Genomic DNA, 7,522 nt, shown 5'->3' with positions numbered 1-7,522 from the left:
AAGGAAACAAAGCGTTCCTTTTAATAATCTGAATACTTGATGGGAATAAATGTGAGTCTTTATTACTTCCTCACAATTTTTAGTATGAATGTCGTCATAATAAATTTAATTAAAATATTTATTTTCTTTATAATAAAATCTGTAATTAAAAAACAACAAATCAAATGAATAACATGTTTAAATATATATATATATATATATATATATATATTATTTATTTGATTTATATATATTTATATATATATATATATATATATATATATATATATATATATATTATATATATATCTGTAGATTTGTTTAAAACATTTGGTATAATTAGAATTTTGTTTCGAACGAAAAATATAAATTAAAACATATCAATAAACAGGATTTGTAAAAATTACACAACTGAAACATCCTGCATACATTGAGTTGCGAAATTTGGTATCATTTTTGTTTTGTACAAACGGAAACTATATCGAGTTGTCAACAAAAATTAAGTGGCCCATGAGGGGATCGAACCCGCGACCTTCGCGTTATTAGCACGACGCTCTAACCAACTGAGCTAATGGGCCGGTGGTAAGAATTAGAATTACGTAAATACTTAGGAGTGTTTCTTAGTCCAAAACGCTTCTCGTAAAATTAAGGAACAATTAATATTATTTTTGTTCATTTTGGTATTGAGAGTAGCAATGATCCCTATTAAAAACGGTACCAAACGAAATATCAGAATTGTAGAGAATTCGTCTAAAATACCTCGTAATTCGGTTATTCAATGCATATAATTTTGAATATACCTACATTAATAAAATTAATAGAGATGAAACAGTTATAGAAAAACGGATGTTCATCCAACTTATCATCATTACTTTATAGATCAGAGGGTGCGGATCCTTTGAAGGGAAGAGTTGAAAGACCTTGCGGTGGATCTAAAAAGCTTTCAGGCGGATGAAAATTGTACCTTAATAATAATTATATTGACAGGGAGGGTTCCGCCCCTCCAAACACAGGATGAAACCACTGGGTGAACATTAGAGAATCTAAAAGAGTGAAAAACGTTCATATTCTATCGAATAATCAAAATAACAATACATATTTAGTTAGATTAAAAAAATACTTCTTATTCGTATGGTTAAAAATTTATTGAAGCGACATGGATGTAAACCAATATCTTACAAAAAGCATAGGCTACGCTACCTTTTACTGATTTCACAGTCCTTACAATTTGTACCAATTAAAGATCTGAATATACTTTAAAAATCCCTTCATACATACCAGGGATTAATTAAAATATGTACAAGAGAAAATAATATTAATAGATGTTTCTAATTATTCGGGTTTTCATACTTGCTTAACATTACACAATAGAATGACTTTCGACCTTCATTAAAGAAGGCATCTTTTAAAGATAAATGTAAAAGGCCCCCTCACGATACAGACAACAGTTCTTATGCTGAGGGATAGAAAGGTGTGGGGAAGGATGAAGATACAATAACATGCAGTGGTAATCCTTAGGTTTTATATTCTGAGACATCTTAGCACATTTACTTCATGCAGAAAACATGTTGAGATTAATGTTACCCACAGTGTTATTTGTTAGGTATCTCTTTTATTTTCAAATTAAAGCCCAGTGACGTAGAATATTTGTCACTATGTTGTTATCTATGATTACATACTTCTCATTTCATGATTTAATAAAGATGAATGGTCCGTCGTCCCTATACATATACAGATTACGTTTTGCACTGGCGTGTTTATTAAATTTGCTGTGTTTTTAAAGTAGTGTTTTTTCTTTTTATGTCGCACTCCTTACATTATATTATGACTCAAAGCACTATAAATATACGAACATTAAATTGGATTTCCAACAATACATTTCACTATATATTGAAATAATTAAGTTCAATAAATATTTGGTTCTGTTTATCCTAGTGCGGAAAAAAACTTGTTTGATAGTAAATGTTACTTAATTTTTGGCAGTTTTACCACACAGTACATTCGTTCCTTAATGGGTTGAGAAGATTTTACTTCATAGGATTATAGAATGTCAGTTTAAAGCATGGTTTACTTGTGGTAGAAAACAGAAAATACTACGATTTAAAGTTAATTATCTCCACGCAAAAAGATTGAAATATACCAATATGTATATTTTGAACAACATTGTATATAATTTCACATTGCCTAATTAAAATATAAAGTTCTTATGTATTTCAAATAAAATAAGAAATAACAATAGTGTTAAATACTCCCTTTTCGACTACCGTTACTGACTAATTGTTTTATAATTAATAAATTATTGTCCAATTATAAAATTTTAAAAAGCATTCTAAATGTAGCCCTTATAAGATATATAAATATTTATTAGTGCTATAATTATACATAAGTGAAATTTAATTTTGGTAAATAATAAAAAATCCTTAAGATGCACAAAAAATTTTATTTTTGTCAAAATTATTTAAAACTACCAGATATTACTCTTTAAAACCAGTATTAATGTACAGTTATGATACAGACAAAAAGTAGTGATGTCAGGTGTGGGGTTCGAACCCACGCTCCCAACCGGGAACCAGAGCTTAAATCTGGCGCCTTAGACCACTCGGCCAACCTGACTTGGTGAAGGCGCAGCATTATTGCCGAGTACTGACTTAAACCCACCTGTTTTCGTCTGATCAAGAAACTTAATTTTGTAGTTGTTGATTGTATTACTACAAAACTTAAATATTTGTAGCAAGATAATTTGTAAAATAAGCAGATTTTTTATAGGTAACATCTTCTTTTGAAATGTATATTTGAAATTCATATGCAAGTTACACAAGTAATGGTATTCCAAAGTTCCAATATTATTTGAGTACAGTGTGTGAATGAGTAGAATTTAAAGTGATATGGGCTGAAATGAGGAATTCTTAAAGAAGTACCTTAGAGAATCATCTACTGTTTTTAAAATTTAGCTTTATGTGATAGAAAACAAATATAGCCTAACTGCTGTAATAATTACAAAAAAAGTAAAATTAGGATGAAATATTATTGATTAGCATTACACGAAACAGCAATAAACAAATTATTTATTACTCCTAGTATGAAAAGTAATAGATCATTTTCCATGCATTTTCAAAAAATCCAAATTCACATTGGGCTTTACAAACCCTAAAACATATACAACGATCTAGTTTAAATTTGTATATAAACCATATTTTTGAAGCATGAAATGAGGACAATGCTTTATTGAATATTTATTCATCTCCGAGAAGCTTCGCAATAAAAAAAACCCCGGTCCAGGAAGTCTTTCGGGTATTTGCAATGAAGACCGATGGCCTAAAGAAAGCATGTAGAGAGAGGCCACGGCTACAAAGCAATCGGCATGGGTACCCTAGATCCCGAGAAAGGTCCTGTGTGACAGTAGTTCTAGAAGATGCATCTCTGTGGTGAATGGATGGAGATGTGGATCTGTAGGGCAGTTTGGGGTTTGGAGTTACTTGTTGAAATGTCCTTTATTGAATCAGGTCCTGGTTTGGGGAGAGGAGTCATTTGTTGAAAAGCATGTCCTGTATTGATCATCAAGTCCATTATTACAATAAGTCTAGTAGATGCATCGTAATGAATGGTTGAATCGATGGGAGCGTTTTTTGTGGGATAGTATTGGGTGAGGGGTTATTCGTTGAAAACATGTCCTGTATTGATCAACTGTCCTTGTGTTACAATAGATCTAGAAGAAACATATCTGTAATGAATTGTTTCATGGATGGAAGCGTGAATCTGTGGGAGTTTGTGGTGAGGAGTTATTTGTTGAAAGCATAGTCTTTATTGATCAATAGGTCCTATGATACAATAGGTCTATAAGAAGCATCTCTGTAATGAATTATTAAATGGATGGAGGCGTGGATCTGTGGGACAGTTTTGGGTGAGGAGTTAGCTGGTCAACAGGTCCTATGTTATAATAAGTCCAAAAGATGCGTCTCTGTAATTAATTTTTAAATGGGTAAAGACGTGGATGTGTTGGATAGTATGGGAGTTATTTTTTGAAAGCATGCCTTATTTCCAAGTTTTGGATGCCTGAAAATATAATTCAATGGACAAAGCTTTTAAATTAAGAGAATTATATATTTATAATAACCAAATTATTATTATTGCCACGTAAATAAACTATTATACATTTGGTAAGGTTAGAGTTAAATTAAACTTGTTAGATGTAATGAGTTAAATGTCAGTATCTAGCATTTTAAGGGATGTTGACAAGAATTTGCACATCTAATCGTCCATTAAGCGTTGTTTTTAAATTTTTACGTCAGTTAATCGAGTATTGGTTGTTCTTTTTTAAATAAGGTGTCACAGTTATGGAAATTTTACAATAAAAACGTTTTAATGGTGCTGTATTTTTTAATTTATACTATAAAAACATTTAGGTTTCGTTCAGACAAAACGTAGCAATAGCTTTGAAATGAATACGAGTATATATTTCTTGACCATACTGTATAAACTGCGTATAAGTGTTCAGACCGCACACATGTAATAAGTACACATCAGTAATCTTTTTTATCTCAAATATAGCACACAAAACTATGTTATTAGTTTTTTATATTATATTTGTTTTCACTTAGGCACACATTGTTACTGTATTATATAAGCGTTCAGTTTTTAAAACTGTACTAAATATATTTATTAGCCCAAATAATTAATTTTTAAAGATTTCAGTAGTAGTCTCGTTTTAAAAGTTAATTTACAAAGCCAATTTGTTTATTAAGTTACATTTTTTAAATGTCCAAATAAATAGGCATGCTTGAAAAGTATATTAACCATGAACATATTTTGTACTTGTTACAGCAAACAATTTATAATTAACAGATTAAACATATAACAAGTGAAATTGTTAAAAAAAAATTATTCGATTTTATTATAATTTAATATTTGAGCAATTAAACAGTGGGAGTGTTTTAACATTAATAAATCCTGCGTAAGTTTATTTCTAAAATGAGAAAATTAAAGAGTGAAAAATAATCTTTCATCTGAGAAAAAAATATCTCAGGATCTGCCGGTCCATCTTTGAAGCCGGCACTAAATGTTATGATATATAGCAATTCCTTTTATTGCAGCCCTTACAGTGATATGACCCGCGAGCAATAAAATGAACTAGTTATACGGCTCAATAAGTAACATCATAACAATGTTCTCTGTCGTCTATAAATCAACTAGTAGAATATTCTGTTTCATTTCTAATTTGGCCTTGCATAAATGACCTATTAATCATAAGAGTATCAAACCAGGTGAATCGCGTAGGACATTCCTAGCTATTTGAAGTAGTTAGAATTGTATTATTTACATAATAACATTTTGGTAATGCCAAAAAGTAGTTCAGTAGACCCAAGACTTTACTTAAAGTAAATTCGGTAACATTGGAAGGTGATAGCCCTACCCTTACTGGTCTGCTATCAAAACAGGTTGCTCCGACCACAATCGTCCGAGAATTCTGCAAACCAGGAGCTAAGCTCTTCGAGGTGATGACAACAATTTGTCCACCATCCGACTGTCTTGTGCTGATCTCCGGGAACTATAGAGCAACAGGGAACAGCGACATATCTGTCGCCACCTGGAGGAGCGGATTTTATCTACACTCTCGTAATGCAGACTGATTGTCACCACACTTCCATATCGCAATGATCTGCCCATCAACCATACCATCAACAAAGAAGCCATGTTCTTGAATGCCTGTATTGAAGAACTGGCTGTCAGGCACAACAGCCAGGTTCTTGACCTTAATAAAATAAGCCCGAGGTACTTCACGAGACATGGCTTCCATTTAACGATGAAAGGCAAATGGCTCCTGGTTAAATTGATAGAGGAGACTTTGTCTAAGGAGGACACGAGGAGGCTGACCGAGCTAGCTGTAGACGCTCTTCTCCGTCAACACAAGATGGGTGGAGATTGACTTCAGAAACAATGACTGCGGTAGCACTCTCTCTTCCACATATCACCTAAGGTGATAAGGAAGGTAAAGTGGTAGAGAGGACTTTATAGTCCTAACTTCGCCTCTAATAAAGTCATTTTTCATTTCATTTCATTTCACCTAAGGAGATGCTGTGAATTCGCTAGTAAGAAGTAATGATGGAGATGTTGTTGGCAGACGTAATTCCTTAGAAGACAAACGTGTCTTAGTGCAGCAGAGTTTACTCATTTTACATCCAAAATTCAGAATTCAAAATTCAAAATTATTCATAAAAATGCGCCAAGTGCCACAAATAAAAGGGAAAATTGTCATTACTTTGTGATGAATTACAACCCGATATCTAAACACGGATTCACCAAAGAAACCATTGGCATTTTAAAATTAAACAATGGCAAAATTTTTCCACCGTGAAAGATTTAAAAGAAGTGTGTAGCTATTTTTTTGAGGCAAAATAAATTAAAAGTTAATCCCTTCAGAGTCTACTACTGTTCGGAAATTGAGGTTGATTGCTGGTTTACACGATCAAAACACGTGTCATCCAAAGCACCGATGACATCCATGGCGCCGACTCCTGTGACACATATAGGTTAAGTCTTTTCTTGAAAGCAGGTATCAGTGTGGCCAAATTGAAACACAATCTCACCTAAAGTAATAATGGACTGGGGGGTCCCTCAGGGACCCGTCTTTGGCCCTGTTCTCTTTCTGAATTATGTTAACGATTTGACTTATAGTATTCAAAGTGTATATCTTGTTTATTACGTAGATTATATGATTCTCTGTCTTATATCTAAGTAAAAAATTACTTTCAAATCAAAAATTACATGTAAAATAAATTATAAATTCACTACTTGTCAAAAAAGTCTTATAATCAACAATAAAAACAACCAACCTTATTCATTTTTCTTGCGATAGCAAGAAACTGAAAATTTATCCCTGGTCATAGTGATCGATTCTCTTGTAGAGGAAGCCGATTGCACTAAACTCCTAGGAATGCACCTCGATAAAGGGCTGACTTAGAGTGATCACATGGACGTGCTAATGATATCTTTGCTCTGCGGAACCTAGCAAACTTTTGTACTGAAAAAGTAAAAATCCCATATTATGAGCTAGTATACCTAGACTTTTCTTATGAAATAAAATTGTGGGCTGGCTGCCCAATATATAAATTTGAAAGAGTTCGAAAAGAAGTAGTCAGAAAAATTGCAAATTTAAAATGGAATCGTCCACAAATGTCTTAAGGAATTTGGGATTACTGAATATGTCTTGCCTCTATATCCTGGAGATAGCCCTGTATTGTCGATACAAATGTAATTAGACACAGAGCAGTGACTTCCACGGTTGTAATACGAGGCGGATGGACAATTAAGGGATTCAGTCCCACCGAACGATGGCTTATGAACAACTTCCATCTCAGGTTAGTGTCAAAGTGATCAACTCCCAGAATGTACCAATGGATTGGCAACAAAGAAACGTTTCAAAGCTCGATTAAGATAATTATTAGCGTAGACTTCGATTTATTCCATTGATAAATTCATAAATAATCGCTGGGAACAACAAAATTATTTTGTTAACTCTGTTACAGAAATGAATGAAAGTTTCATT

General features: G+C 32.6%; 2 non-coding genes across 2 annotated transcripts; both read right to left on the bottom strand.

Moving 5' to 3' along the window:
* Positions 1–483: 483 nt before the first annotated feature.
* Positions 484–557, bottom strand: Trnai-aau. The gene has a single exon. It is a non-coding gene; the product is annotated as a tRNA-Ile (tRNA).
* Positions 558–2,508: 1,951 nt separating this feature from the next.
* On the bottom strand, positions 2,509–2,592 carry Trnal-uaa. Its single transcript has one exon. It is a non-coding gene; the product is annotated as a tRNA-Leu (tRNA).
* Between the last annotated feature and the right edge of the window lie 4,930 nt (positions 2,593–7,522).

The sequence above is a fragment of the Homalodisca vitripennis genome, chromosome 1 (genome assembly GCF_021130785.1).
Source record: "Homalodisca vitripennis isolate AUS2020 chromosome 1, UT_GWSS_2.1, whole genome shotgun sequence".
Taxonomy (NCBI): domain Eukaryota; kingdom Metazoa; phylum Arthropoda; class Insecta; order Hemiptera; family Cicadellidae; genus Homalodisca; species Homalodisca vitripennis.
This window is presented reverse-complemented; position numbering and strand designations above follow the sequence as displayed.